Source organism: Prunus avium, chromosome 1 (genome assembly GCF_965620075.1).
Source record: "Prunus avium chromosome 1, drPruAviu1.hap1.1, whole genome shotgun sequence".
In the NCBI taxonomy this organism is placed as follows: Eukaryota; Viridiplantae; Streptophyta; class Magnoliopsida; order Rosales; family Rosaceae; genus Prunus; species Prunus avium.
This window is the reverse complement of record NC_142284.1, coordinates 34,061,591-34,075,721: the sequence shown is the minus strand read 5'-3', so window position 1 is coordinate 34,075,721 and position 14,131 is coordinate 34,061,591.

The following is a 14,131-nucleotide window of genomic DNA, read 5'->3' as shown; positions in this document are numbered from 1 at the left end:
CACTCCAATTTGGAACGAACTGCCATTGAACTTGAATTGTCCTATTTCTTACACCTATTGATTTCGGATCGAGCCCAAAACTTGGGCAACATCATAATATGGTGGGAGGAGTCATTTGGTTAAGTTTGATTGAAATCTGATCTCTAGAACTACCCAAAGCATCAACCACTCCAATTAGGAACGAACGGCCTTTGAATGTGAATTGTCCAATTTGTTACACGTATTGAATTCGGATCGAGCCCAAAACTTGGGCAACATCATAATATGGTGGGAGGAGTCATTTGGTTAATTTTGAGTGAAATCTGATCTCTAGAACTACCCAAAACACGAACCATTCCAGTTTGGAACGAACTGCCTTTGAACTTGAATTGTCCAATTTCTAACACCTATTGATTTCGGATCGAGCCCAAAACTTGGGCAACATCATAATATGGTGGGAGGAGTCATTTGGTTAACTTTTCGTGAAATCCGATCTCTAGAACTACCCAAAACACCAACCACTCCAATTAGGAACGAACTGCCTTTGAACTTGAATTGTCCAATTTCTTACACCTATTGATTTCGAATCGAGCCCAAAAGTTGGGCAACATAATGATATGGTGGGAGGAGTCTTTTGGTTAGTTTTGAGTGAAATCCGATCTCTAGAACTACGGAATACACCAACCACTCCGATTAGGAACGAACTGCCTTTGAACTTGAATTGTCCAATTTCTTACACCTATTGATTTCGGATCGAGCCCAAAACTTGGGCAACATCATAATATGGTGGGAGGAGTCATTTGGTTCAGTTTGAGTGAAATCCAATCTGTAGAACTACCCAAAACACCAACCACTCCAATTAGGAACGAACTGCCTTTGAACTTGAATTGTCCAATTTCTTACTCCTATTGATTTCAGATCGAGCCCAAAACGTGGGCAACGTCATAATATGGTGGGAGGAGTCATTTGGTTAGTTTTGAGTGAAATCCGATCTCTAGAACTATGGAATACACCAACCACTCCGATTAGGAACGAACTGCCTTAGAAGATATATTGTCCAATTTCTTACACCTATTGATTTCGGATCGAGCCCAAAACTTGGGCAACATCATAATATGGTGGGAGGAGTCCTTTGGTTAAGTTTGAGTGAAATCCGATCTCTAGAACTACCCAAACCACCAACCACTCCAATTTGGAACGAACTGCCTTTGAACTTGAATTGTCCAATTCCTTACACCTATTGATTTCGGATCGAGCCCAAAACATGGGCAACATCATAATATAGTGGGAGGAGTTATTTGGTTAAGTTTGAGCGAAATCCAATCTCTAGAACTACTCGAAACACCAACCACTCCAATTTGGAACGAACTTCCTTTGAACTTGAATTGTCCAATTTCTTACACCTATTGATTTCGGATCGTGCCCAAAACTTGGGCAATATCATAATATGGTGGGAGGAGTCATTTGGCTAAGTTTGAGTGAAATCAAATCTCTTGAACGACCCAAAACACCGACCACTCCAATTTGGAACGAACTGCCATTGAACTTGAATTGTCCTATTTCTTACACCTATTGATTTCGGATCGAGCCCAAAACTTGGGCAACATCATAATATGATGGGAGGAGTCATTTGGTTTATTTTGAGTGAAATCCGATCTCTAGAACTACCCAATGCAAAAACCACCCCAATTAGGAACGAACTGCCTTTGAACTTGAATTGTCCAATTTCTTACACCTATTGATTTCGGATCGAGCCCAAAACTTGGGCAACATCATAATATGGTGGGAGGAGTCATTTGGTTAAGTTTGATTGAAATCTGATCTCTAGAACTACCCAAAGCATCAACCACTCCAATTAGGAACGAACGGCCTTTGAATGTGAATTGTCCAATTTGTTACACGTATTGAATTCGGATCGAGCCCAAAACTTGGGCAACATCATAATATGGTGGGAGGAGTCATTTGGTTAAGTTTGAGTGAAATCTGATCTCTAGAACTACCCAAAACACGAACCATTCCAGTTTGGAACGAACTGCCTTTGAACTTGAATTGTCCAATTTCTAACACCTATTGATTTCGGATCGAGCCCAAAACTTGGGCAACATCATAATATGGTGGGAGGAGTCATTTGGTTAACTTTTCGTGAAATCCGATCTCTAGAACTACCCAAAACACCAACCACTCCAATTAGGAACGAACTGCCTTTGAACTTGAATTGTCCAATTTCTTACACCTATTGATTTCGAATCGAGCCCAAAAGTTGGGCAACATAATGATATGGTGGGAGGAGTCTTTTGGTTAGTTTTGAGTGAAATCCGATCTCTAGAACTACGGAATACACCAACCACTCCGATTAGGAACGAACTGCCTTTGAACTTGAATTGTCCAATTTCTTACACCTATCGATTTCGGATCGAGCCCAAAACTTGGGCAACATCATAATATGGTGGGAGGAGTCATTTGGTTCAGTTTGAGTGAAATCCAATCTGTAGAACTACCCAAAACACCAACCACTCCAATTAGGAACGAACTGCCTTTGAACTTGAATTGTCCAATTTCTTACACCTATTGATTTCGGATCGAGCCCAAAAGTTGGGCAACATAATAATATGGTGGGAGGAGTCTTTTGGTTAGTTTTGAGTGAAATCCGATCTCTAGAACTACGGAATACACCAACCACTCCGATTAGGAACGAACTGCCTTTGAACTTGAATTGTCCAATTTCTTACACCTATTGATTTCGGATCGAGCCCAAAACTTGGGCAACATCATAATATGGTGGGATGAGTCATTTGGTTCAGTTTGAGTGAAATCCAATCTGTAGAACTACCCAAAACACCAACCACTCCAATTAGGAACGAACTGCCTTTGAACTTGAATTGTCCAATTTCTTACTCCTATTGATTTCGGATCGAGCCCAAAACGTGGGCAACGTCATAATATGGTGGGAGGAGTCATTTGGTTAGTTTTGAGTGAAATCCGATCTCTAGAACTATGGAATACACCAACCACTCCGATTAGGAACGAACTGCCTTAGAAGATATATTGTCCAATTTCTTACACCTATTGATTTCGGATCGAGCCCAAAACTTGGGCAACATCATAATATGGTGGGAGGAGTCCTTTGGTTAAGTTTGAGTGAAATCCGATCTCTAGAACTACCCAAACCACCAACCACTCCAATTTGGAATGAACTGCCTTCGAACTTGAATTGTCCAATTTCTTACACCAATTGAATTCGGATCGAGCCCAAAACTTGGGCAACAGCATAATATCGTGGGAGGAGTCATTTTGTTGAGTATGAGTGAAATCCGATCTCTAGAACTACCCAAAACACCAACCACTCCTATTAGGAATGAACTGCCTTTGAACTTGAATTGTCCAATTTCTTACACCTACTGATTTCGGATCGAGCCCAAAACTTGGGCAACATCATAATACGGTGGGAGGAGTCATTTGGTTATGTTTGAGTGAAATCCGATCTCCAGAACTACCCAAAACACCAACCACTCCAATTTGGAACGCACTGCCTTTGTACTCGAATTGTCCAATTTCTTACACCTATTGATTTCGGATCGAGCACATAACTTGGGCAACATCATAATCTGGTGGGAGGAGTCCTTTGGTTAAGTTTGAGTGAAATCCGATGTCTAGAACTACCCAATACACCAACCACTCCAATTAGGAACGAACTACCTTTGAACTTGAATTGTCCAATTTCTTACACTTATTGATTTCGGATTGAGCCCAAAACTTGGGCAACATCATAATATGGTGGCAGGAGTCATTTGGTTATGTTTGAGGGAAATCCGATCTCTAGAACTACCCAAAACACCACTCCAATTTGGAACGAACTGCCTTTGAACTCGAATTGTCCAATTTCTTACACCTATTGATTTCGGATCGAGCCCAAAACTTGGGCAACATCATAATATGGTGGGAGGAGTCATTTGGTTAATTTTGAGCGAAATCCGATCTCTAGAACTACCCAATGCACCAACCACTCCAATTAGGAACGAACTGCCTTTGAACTTGAATTGTCGAATTTCTTACACCTACTGATTTCGGATCGAGCCCAAAACTTGGGCAACATAATAATATGGTGGGGGGAGTCTTTTGGTTAGTTTTGAGTGAAATCCGATCTCTAGAACTACGGAATACACCAACCACTCCGATTAGGAATGAACTGCCTTTGAACTTGAATTGTCCAATTTCTTACACCTATTGATTTCGGATCGAGCCCAAAACTTGGGCAACATAATAATATGGTGGGGGGAGTCTTTTGGTTAGTTTTGAGTGAAATCCGATCTCTAGAACTACGGAATACACCAACCACTCCGATTAGGAACGAACTGCCTTTGAACTTGAATTGTCCAATTTCTTACACCTATTGATTTCGGATCGAGCCCAAAACTTGGGCAACATCATAATACGGTGGGAGGAGTCATTTGGTTATGTTTGAGCGAAATCCGATCTCTAGAACTACCCAAAACACGAACCACTCCAATTAGGAACGAACTGCCTTTGAACTTGAATTGTCCAATTTCTTACTCCTATTGATTTCGGATCGAGCCCAAAACGTGGGCAACATCATAGTATGGTGGGAGGAGTCATTTGGTTAGTTTTGAGGGAAATCCGATCTCTAGAACTATGGAATACACCAACCACTCCGATTAGGAACGAACTGCCTTAGAAGATATGTTGTCCAATTTCTTATACCTATTGATTTCGGATCGAGCCCAAAAGTTGGGCAACATCATAATATGGTGGGAGGAGTCATTTGGTTAAGTTTTAGTGAAATCCGATCTCTAGAACTACCCAAAACACCAACCACTCCAATTTGGAACGAACTGCCTTCGAACTTGAATTGTCCAATTTCTTACACCTATTGATTTCGGATCTAGACCAAAACTTGGGCAACATCATAATATGGTGGGAGGAGTCATTTGGTTAATTTTGAGTGAAATCCGATCTCTAGAACTACCCAATGCACCAACCACTCCAATTAGGAACGAACTGCCTTTGAACTTGAATTGTCCAATTTCTTACACCTATTGATTTCGGATCGACCCCAAAACTTGGGCAACATCATAATATGGTGGGAGGCATCTTTTGGTTAAGTATGAGTGAAATCCGATCTCTAGAACTACCCAAAACACCAACCACTCCTATTTGGAACGAACTGCCTTTGAACTTGAATTGTCCAATTTCTTACACCTATTCATTTCAGATCCAGCACAAAACTTGGGCAACATCATAATATGGTGGGAGGAGTCATTTGGTTAATTTTGAGTGAAATCCGATCTCTAGAACTACCCAATGCACCAACGACCCCAATTGGGAACGAACTGCCTTTGAACTTGAATTGTCCAATTTATTACACCTATTGATTTCGTACCGAGCCCAAAACTTGGGCAACAACATAATATGGTGGGACGAGTCATTTGGTTAAGTTTGAGTGAAATCCGATCTCTAGAACTACCCAAAACACCAACCACTCCAATTAGGAACGAACTGCCTTTGAACTTGAATTGTCCAATTTCTTACACCTATTGATTTCGGATCGAGCCCAAAACTTGGGCAACATTATAATATGGGGGAACGAGTCATTTGGTTAAGTTTGAGTGAAATCCGATCTCCAGAACTGTGGAATACACCAACCACTCCGATTAGGAACGAACTGCCTTTGAACATAAATTGTCCAATTTCTTTCACCTATTGATTTCGGATCGAGCCCAAAACTTGGGCAACAACATAGTATGGTGGGAGGAGTCATTTGGTTAAGTTTGAGTGAAATCCAATCTCTAGAACTACCCAAAACACCAACCACTCCAATTAGGAAAGAACTTCCTTTGAACTTGAATTGTCCAATTTCTTACACCTATTGATTTCGGATCGAGCCCAAAACTTGGGCAACAACATAGTATGGTGGGAGGAGTCATTTGGTTAAGTTTGAGTGAAATCCAATCTCTAGAACTACCCAAAACACCAACCACTCCAATTAGGAACGAATTGCTTTTGAACTTGAATTGTCCAATCTCTTACTCCTATTGATTTCGGATCGAGCCCAAAACGTGGGCAACATCATAATATGGTGGGAGGAGTCATTTGGTTAGTTTTGAGTGAAATCCGATCTCTAGAACTATGGAATACACCAACCACTCCGATTAGGAACGACCTGCCTTAGAAGATATATTGTCCAATTTCTTACACCTATTGATTTCGGATCGAGCCCAAAACATGGGCAACATCATAATATGGTGGGAGGAGTCATTTGGATAGTTTTGAGTGAAATCCGATCTCTAGAACTACGGAATACACCAACCACTCCGATTAGGAACGAACTGCCTTAGAAGATATATTGTCCAATTTCTTACACCTATTGATTTCGGATCGAGCCCAAAACTTGGGCAACATCATAATATGGTGGGAGGAGTCATTTGGTTAAGTTTGAGTGAAATCCGATCTTTAGAACTACCCAAAACACAAACCACTCCAATTAGGAACGAACTGCCTTTGAACTTGAATTGTCCAATTTCTTACACCTATTGATTTCGGATCGAGCCCAAAACTTGGTCAACAACATAATATGGTGGGAGGACTCATTTGGTTATGTTTGAGTGAAATCCGATCTCTAGAACTACCCAAAACACCAACCACTCAAATTTGGAACGAACTGCCTTCGAACTCGAATTGTCCAATTTCTTACACCTATTGATTTCGGATCGAGCCCAAAACTTGGGCAACGTCATAATATGGTGGGAGGAGTCATTTGGTTATGTTTGAGTGAAATCCGATCTCTAGAACTACCCAAAACACCAACCACTCCAATTTGGAACGAACTGCCTTTGAACTCGAATTGTCCAATTTCTTACACCTATTGATTTGGGATCGAGCCCAAAACTTGGGCAACATAATAATATGGTGGGAGGAGTCTTTTGGTTATTTTTGAGTGAAATCCGTTCTCTAGAACTACGGAATACACCAACCACTCCGATTAGGAACGAACTGCCTTTGAACTTGAATTGTCCAATTTCGTACACCTATTGATTTTGGATCGAGCCCAAAACTTAGGCAACATCATAATGTGGTGGGAGGAGTCATTTGGTTAAGTTTGAGTGAAATCCAATCTCTAGAACTACCCAAAACACCAACCACTCCAATTAGGAACGAACTGCCTTTGAACTTGAATTGTCCAATTTCTTACACCTATTGATTTCGGATCGAGCCCAAAACTTGGGCAACAACATAGTATGGTGGGAGGAGTCCTTTGGTTAAGTTTGAGTGAAATCCAATCCCTAGAACTACCCAACACACCAACCACTCCAATTAGGAACGAACTGCCTTTGAACTTGAATTGTCCAATTTCTTACACCTACTGATTTCGGATCGTGCCCAAAACTTGGGCAACATCATAATATGGTGGGAGGAGTCATTTGGTTATGTTTGAGTGAAATCCGATCTCTAGAACTACCCAAAACACCAACCACTCCAATTTGGAACGAACTGCCTTTGAACTCGAATTGTCCAATTTCTTACACCTATTGATTTGGGATCGAGCCCAAAACTTGGGCAACATCATAATATGGTGGGAGGAGTCATTTGGTTAATTTTGAGTGAAATCCGATCTCTAGAACTACCCAATGCACCAACTACTCCAATTAGGAACGAACTGCCTTCGAACTTGAATTGTCCAATTTCTTACTCCTATTGATCTCGGATCGAGCCCAAAACGTGGGCAACATCACAATATGGTGGGAGGAGTCATTTGGTTAGTTTTGAGTGAAACCCGATCTCTAGAACTATGGAATACACCAACCACTCCGATTAGGAATGAACTACCTCAGAAGATATATTGTCCAATTTCTTACACCTATTGATTTCGGATCGAGCCCAAAACTTAGGCAACATCATAATATGGTGGGAGGAGTCATTGGGTTATGTTTGAGTGAAATCCGATCTCTAGAACTACCCAAAACACCAACCACTCCAATTTGGAACGAACTGCCTTTGAACTCGAATTGTCCAATTTCTTACACCTATTGATTTGGGATCGAGCCCAAAACTTGGGCAACATCATAATATGGTGGGAGGAGTCATTTGGTTAATTTTGAGTGAAATCCGATCTCTAGAACTACCCAAAACACCAACCACTCCTATTAGGAAAGAATTGCCTTTGAACTTGAATTGTCCAATTTCTTACACCTATTGATTTCGGATCGAGCCCAAAACTTGGGCAACATCATAATAAGGTGGGAGGAGTCATTTGGTTCATTTTGAGTGAAATCCGATCTCTGGAACTACCCAAAACACCAACCACTCCAATTAGGAACAAACTACCTTTGAACTTGAATTGTCCAATTTCTTACACCTATTGATTTCGGATCGAGCCCAAAACTTGGGCAACCACACAATATCGGGGGAGGAGTCATTTGGTTAAGTTCGAATGAAATCCGATCTCTAGAACTACCCAAAACAGAAACCACTCCAATTTGGAACGAACTGCCTTTGAACTTGAATTGTCCAATTTCTTACACCTATTGATTTCGGATCGAGCCCAAAACTTTGGCAACATCACAATATGGTGGGAGGAGTCATTTGGCTAAGTTTGAGTGAAATCCAATCTCTAGAACTACCTAAAACAATAACCACTCCAATTTGGAACGAACTGCCTTTGAACTTGAATTGTCGAATTTCTTACACCTATTGATTTCGAATCGAGCCCAAAACTTGGGCATCATCATAATATGGTGGGAGGAGTCATTTGGTTAAGTTTGAGTGAAATCCGATCTCTAGAACTACGGAATACACCAACCACTCCGATTAGGAACGAACTGCCTTTGAAATTGAATTGTCCAATTTCTTACACCTATTGATTTCGAATCGAGCCCAAAACTTGGGCAACCTCACAATATCGTGGGAGTAGTCATTTGGTTCAGTTTGAATGAAATCCGATCTCTACAACTACCTAAAACACCAACCACTCCAATTTGTAACGAACTGCCTTTGAAATTGAATTGTCCAATTTCTTACACCTATTGATTTCGAATCGAGCCCAAAATTTGAGCAACATCATAATATGGTGGGAGGAGTCATTTGGTTAAATTTGAGTGAAATCCGACCTCTAGAACTACCCAAAACACCAACCACTCCAATTAGGAACGAACTTCCTTTGAACTTGACTTCTCCAACTTCTTACGCCTATAGATTTTGGATCGAGCCCAAAACTGGGGCAACATCATAATATGGTGGGAGGAGTCATTTAGTTAAGTTTGAGTGAAATCCGATCTCTAGAACTACCCAAAACACCAACCACTCCAATTAGGAATGAACTGCCTTTGAACATGAATTGTCCAATTTCTTACACCTATTGATTTCGGATCGAGCCCAAAACTTGGGCAACATCATAATATGGGGGGACGAGTCATTTGGTTAAGTTTGAGTGAAATCCGATCTCTAGAACTACCCAATGCAAAAACCACCCCAATTAGGAACGAACGGCCTTCGAACTTGAATTGTCCAATTTCTTACTCCTATTGATTTCGGATCGAGCCCAAAACTTGGGCAACATCATAATATGGTGGGAGTATTCATTTGGATAGTTTTGAGTGAAATCCGACCTCTAGAACTATGGAATACACCAACCACTCCGATTAGGAACGAACTGCCTTATAAGATATATTGTCCAATTTCTTACACCTATTGATTTCGGATCGAGCCAAAAACTTGGGCAACATCATAATATGGTGGGAGGAGTCCTTTGGTTAAGTTTGAGTGAAATCCGATCTCTAGAACATCCCAAAACACCAACCACTCCAATTAGGAACGAACTGCCTCCAAACTTGGATTGTCCAATTTCTTACACCTATTGATTTCGGATCGAGTCGAAAACCGGAACAACAACATAATGTGGTGGGAGGAGTCATTTGGTTAAGTTTGAGTGAAATCCGATCGCTAGAACTACCCAAAACACCAACCACTCCAATTAGGAACGAACTGCCTTTGAACTTGAATTGTCCAATTTCTTACACCTATTGATTTCGGATCGAGCCCAAAACTTGGGCAACACCATAATATGGTGGGAGGAGTCATTTCATTAAGTTTGAGAGAAATCCGATATCTAGAACAACCCAAAACACCAACCACTCCAATTAGGAACGAACTGCCTTCGAACTTGAATTGTCCAATTTCTTACACCTATTGATTTCGGATCGAGCCAAAATCTTGGGCAACATCATAATACGGTGGGAGGAGTCATTTGGTTAAGTTTTAGTGAAATCCGATGTCTAGAACTACCCAAAACACCAACCACTCCAATTTGGAATGAACTCCCTTTGAACTTGAATTGTCCAATTTCTTACACCTACTGATTTCGGATCGACCCCAAAACTGGGAGAACATCATAATGTGGTGGGTGGAGTCATTTGGTTAAGTTTGAGTGAAATCCGATCTCTAGAACTACCCAAAACACCAACCACTCCAATTAGGAATAAACTGCCTTTGAACTTGAATTGTCCAATTTCTTACACCTATTGATTTCGGATCGAGCCCAAAACTTGGGCAACATCATAATATGGTGGGAGGAGTCATTTGGTTATGTTTGAGTGAAATCCGATCTCTAGAACTACCCAATGCACCAACCACTCCAATTAGGAACGAACTGCCTTTGAACTTGAATTGTCCAATTTCTTACACCTATTGATTTCGGATCGAGCCCAAAACTTGGGCAACATAACAATATGGTGGGGGGAGTCTTTTGGTTAGTTTTGAGTGAAATCCGATCTCTAGAACTACGGAATACACCAACCACTCCGATTAGGAACGAACTGCCTTTGAACTTGAATTGTCCAATTTCTTACACCTTTTGATTTCGGATCGAGCCCAAAACTTGGGCAACATCGTAATACGGTGGGAGGAGTCATTTGGATAGTTTTGAGTGAAATCCGATCTCTAGAACTACGGAATACACCAACCACTCCGATTAGGAACGAACTGCCTTAGAAGATATATTGTCCAATTTCTTACACCTATTGATTTCGGATCGAGCCCAAAACTTGGGCAACATCACAATATGGTGGGAGGAGTCATTTGATTGAGTTTGTGTGAAATCCGATCTCTAGAACTACCCAAAACACCAACCACTCCAATTAGGTACGAACTGCCTAGGAACTTGAATTCTCCAATTTCTTACACGTATTGATTTCGGATCGAGTCCAAAACTGGGACAACATCATAATGTGATGGGAGGAGTCATTTGGTTAAGTTTGAGTGAAATCCGATCGCTAGAACCACCCAAAACACCAACCACTCCAATTAGGAACGAACTGCCTTTGAACTTGAATTGTCCATTTTCTTACACCTATTGATTTCGGATCGAGCCCAAAACTTGGGCAACATCATAATATGGTGGGAGGAGTCATTTGGTTCATTTTGAGTGAAGTCCGATCTCTAGAACTACCCAATTGAAAAACCACCCCAATTAGGAACGAACGCCCTTTGAACTTGAATTGTCCAATTTCTTACTCCTATGGATTTCGGATCGAGCCCAAAACTTGGGCAACATCATAATATGGTGGGAGGATTCATTTGGTTTGTTTTGAGTGAAATCCGATCTCTAGAACTATGGAATACACCAACCACTCCGATTAGGAACGAACTGCCTTAGAAGATATATTGTCCAATTTCTTACACCTATTGATTTCGGATCGAGCCCAAAACTTGGGCAACATCATAATATGGTGGGAGGAGTCATTTGGTTAAGTTTGAGAGAAATCCGATATCTAGAACAACCCAAAACACCAACCACTCCAATTAGGAACGAACTGCCTTCGAACTTGAATTGTCCAATTTCTTACACCTATTGATTTCGGATTGAGCCCAAAACTTGGGCAATATCATAATACGGTGGGAGGAGTCATTTGGTTAAGTTTTAGTGAAATCCGATGTCTAGAACTACCCAAAACACCAACCACTCTAATTAGGAATGAACTGCCTTTGAACTTGAATTGTCCAATTTCTTACACCTACTGATTTCGGATCGAGCCCAAAACTGGGAGAAAATCATAATGTGGTGGGTGGAGTCATTTGGTTAAGTTTGAGTGAAATCCGATCGCTAGAACTACCCAGAACACCAACCACTCCAATTAGGAGTGAACTGCCTTTGAACTTGAATTGTCCAATTTCTTGCACCTATTGATTTCGGATCGAGCCCAAAACTTGGGCAACATTATAAGATGGTGGGAGGATTCATTTGGTTAAGTTTGAGTGAAATCCTATCTCTAGAACAACCCAAAACACCAACCACTCCAATTAGGAACGAACTGCCTTTGAACTTGAATTGTCCAATTTCTTACACCTATTGATTTCGGATCGAGCCCAAAACTGGGGCAACATCATAATGTGGTGGGAGGAGTCGTTTGGTTAGTTTTGAGTGAAATCCGATCTCTAGAACTATTAAATACACCAACCACTACGAATAGGAACGAACTGCCTTCGAACTTGATTTGTCCAATTTCTTACACCTATTGATTTCGAATCGAGCCCTAAACTTGGGCAACATCATAATACGGTGGGAGGAGTCATTTGGATGAGTTTGAGTGAAATCCGATCTGTAGAACTACCCAAAACACCAACCACTCCAATTAGGAACGAACTGCCTTTGAACTTGAATTGTCCAATTTCTTACACCTATTGATTTCAGATCGAGCCCAAAACTTGGGCAACCTCATAATATGGGGGGAGGAGTCATTTGGGTAAGTTGGAGTGAAATCCGATCTCTAGAACTACCCAAAACACCAACCACTCCGATTAGGAACGAAGTCCCTTTGAACCTGAATTGTCCAATTTCTTACACCAATTGATTACGGATCGGGCCCAAAAGTTCGGCAACATCATAATATGGTGGGAGGAATAATTTGGTTAAGTTTGAGTGAAGTCCGATCTGTAGAACTACCCAAAACACCGACCACTCTAATTTGGAACGAACTGCCTTTGAACTTGAATTGTCCAATTTCTTACACCTATCAATTTCGGATCGGGACCAAAACAGGGACAACATCATAATATGGTGGGAGGAGTCATTTGGTTAAGTTTGAGTGAAATCCGATCGCTAGAACCACAAAAAACACCAACCACTCCAATTAGGAACGAACTGCCTTTGAACTTGAATTGTCCAATTTCTTACTCCTATTGATTTCGGATTGAGCCCAAAACTTGGGCAACATCATAATGTGGTGGGAGGAGTCTTTTGGTTAATTTTGAGTGAAATCCGATCTCTAGAACTACCCAAAACACCAACCACTCCAATTAGGAACGAACTGCCTTTAAACTTGAATTGTCCAATTTCTTACACCTATTGATCTCGGATAGTGCCCAAAACTTGGGCAACAACATAATATGCTGGGAGGAGTCAATTGGTTAATTTTGAGTGAAATCCGATCTCTAGAACTTCCCAATACACCGACCACCCGAATTAGGAACGAACTGCCTTTGAACTTGAATTGTCCAATGGCTTACACCTATTGATGTCAGATCGAGCCCAAAACTTGGGCAACATCATAATATGGTGGGAGGAGTCATTTGGTAAAGTTTGAGTGAAATCCAATCACTAGAACTACCCGAAACACCAACCACTCCAATTAGGAACGAACTGCCTTTGAACTTGAATTGTCTAATTTCTTACACCTGTCGATTTCGGATCGAGCCCAAAACTGGGGCAACATCATAATACAGTGGGAGTAGTCAGTTGGTTAAGTTTGAGTGAAATCCAATCTCTAGAACTACCAAAAACACCAACCACTCCAATTAGGAACGAACTGCCTTTGAACTTGAATTGTCCAATTTCTTACACCTATTAATTTCTTACACCTATTGATTTCAGATCGAGACCAAAACTTGGGCAACATCATAATATGGTGGGAGGAGTCATTTGGTTAGTTTTGAGTGAAATCCGATCTCTAGAACTATGGAATACACAAACCACTCCGATTAGGAACGAACTGCCATTGAACATAAATTGTCCAATTTCTTACACCTATTGATTTTGGATCGAGCCCAAAACTTGGGCAACATCATATTATGGTGGGACGAGTCATTTGGTTAAATTTGAGTGAAATCCGATCTCTAGAACTACCCAAAACACCAACCACTCCAA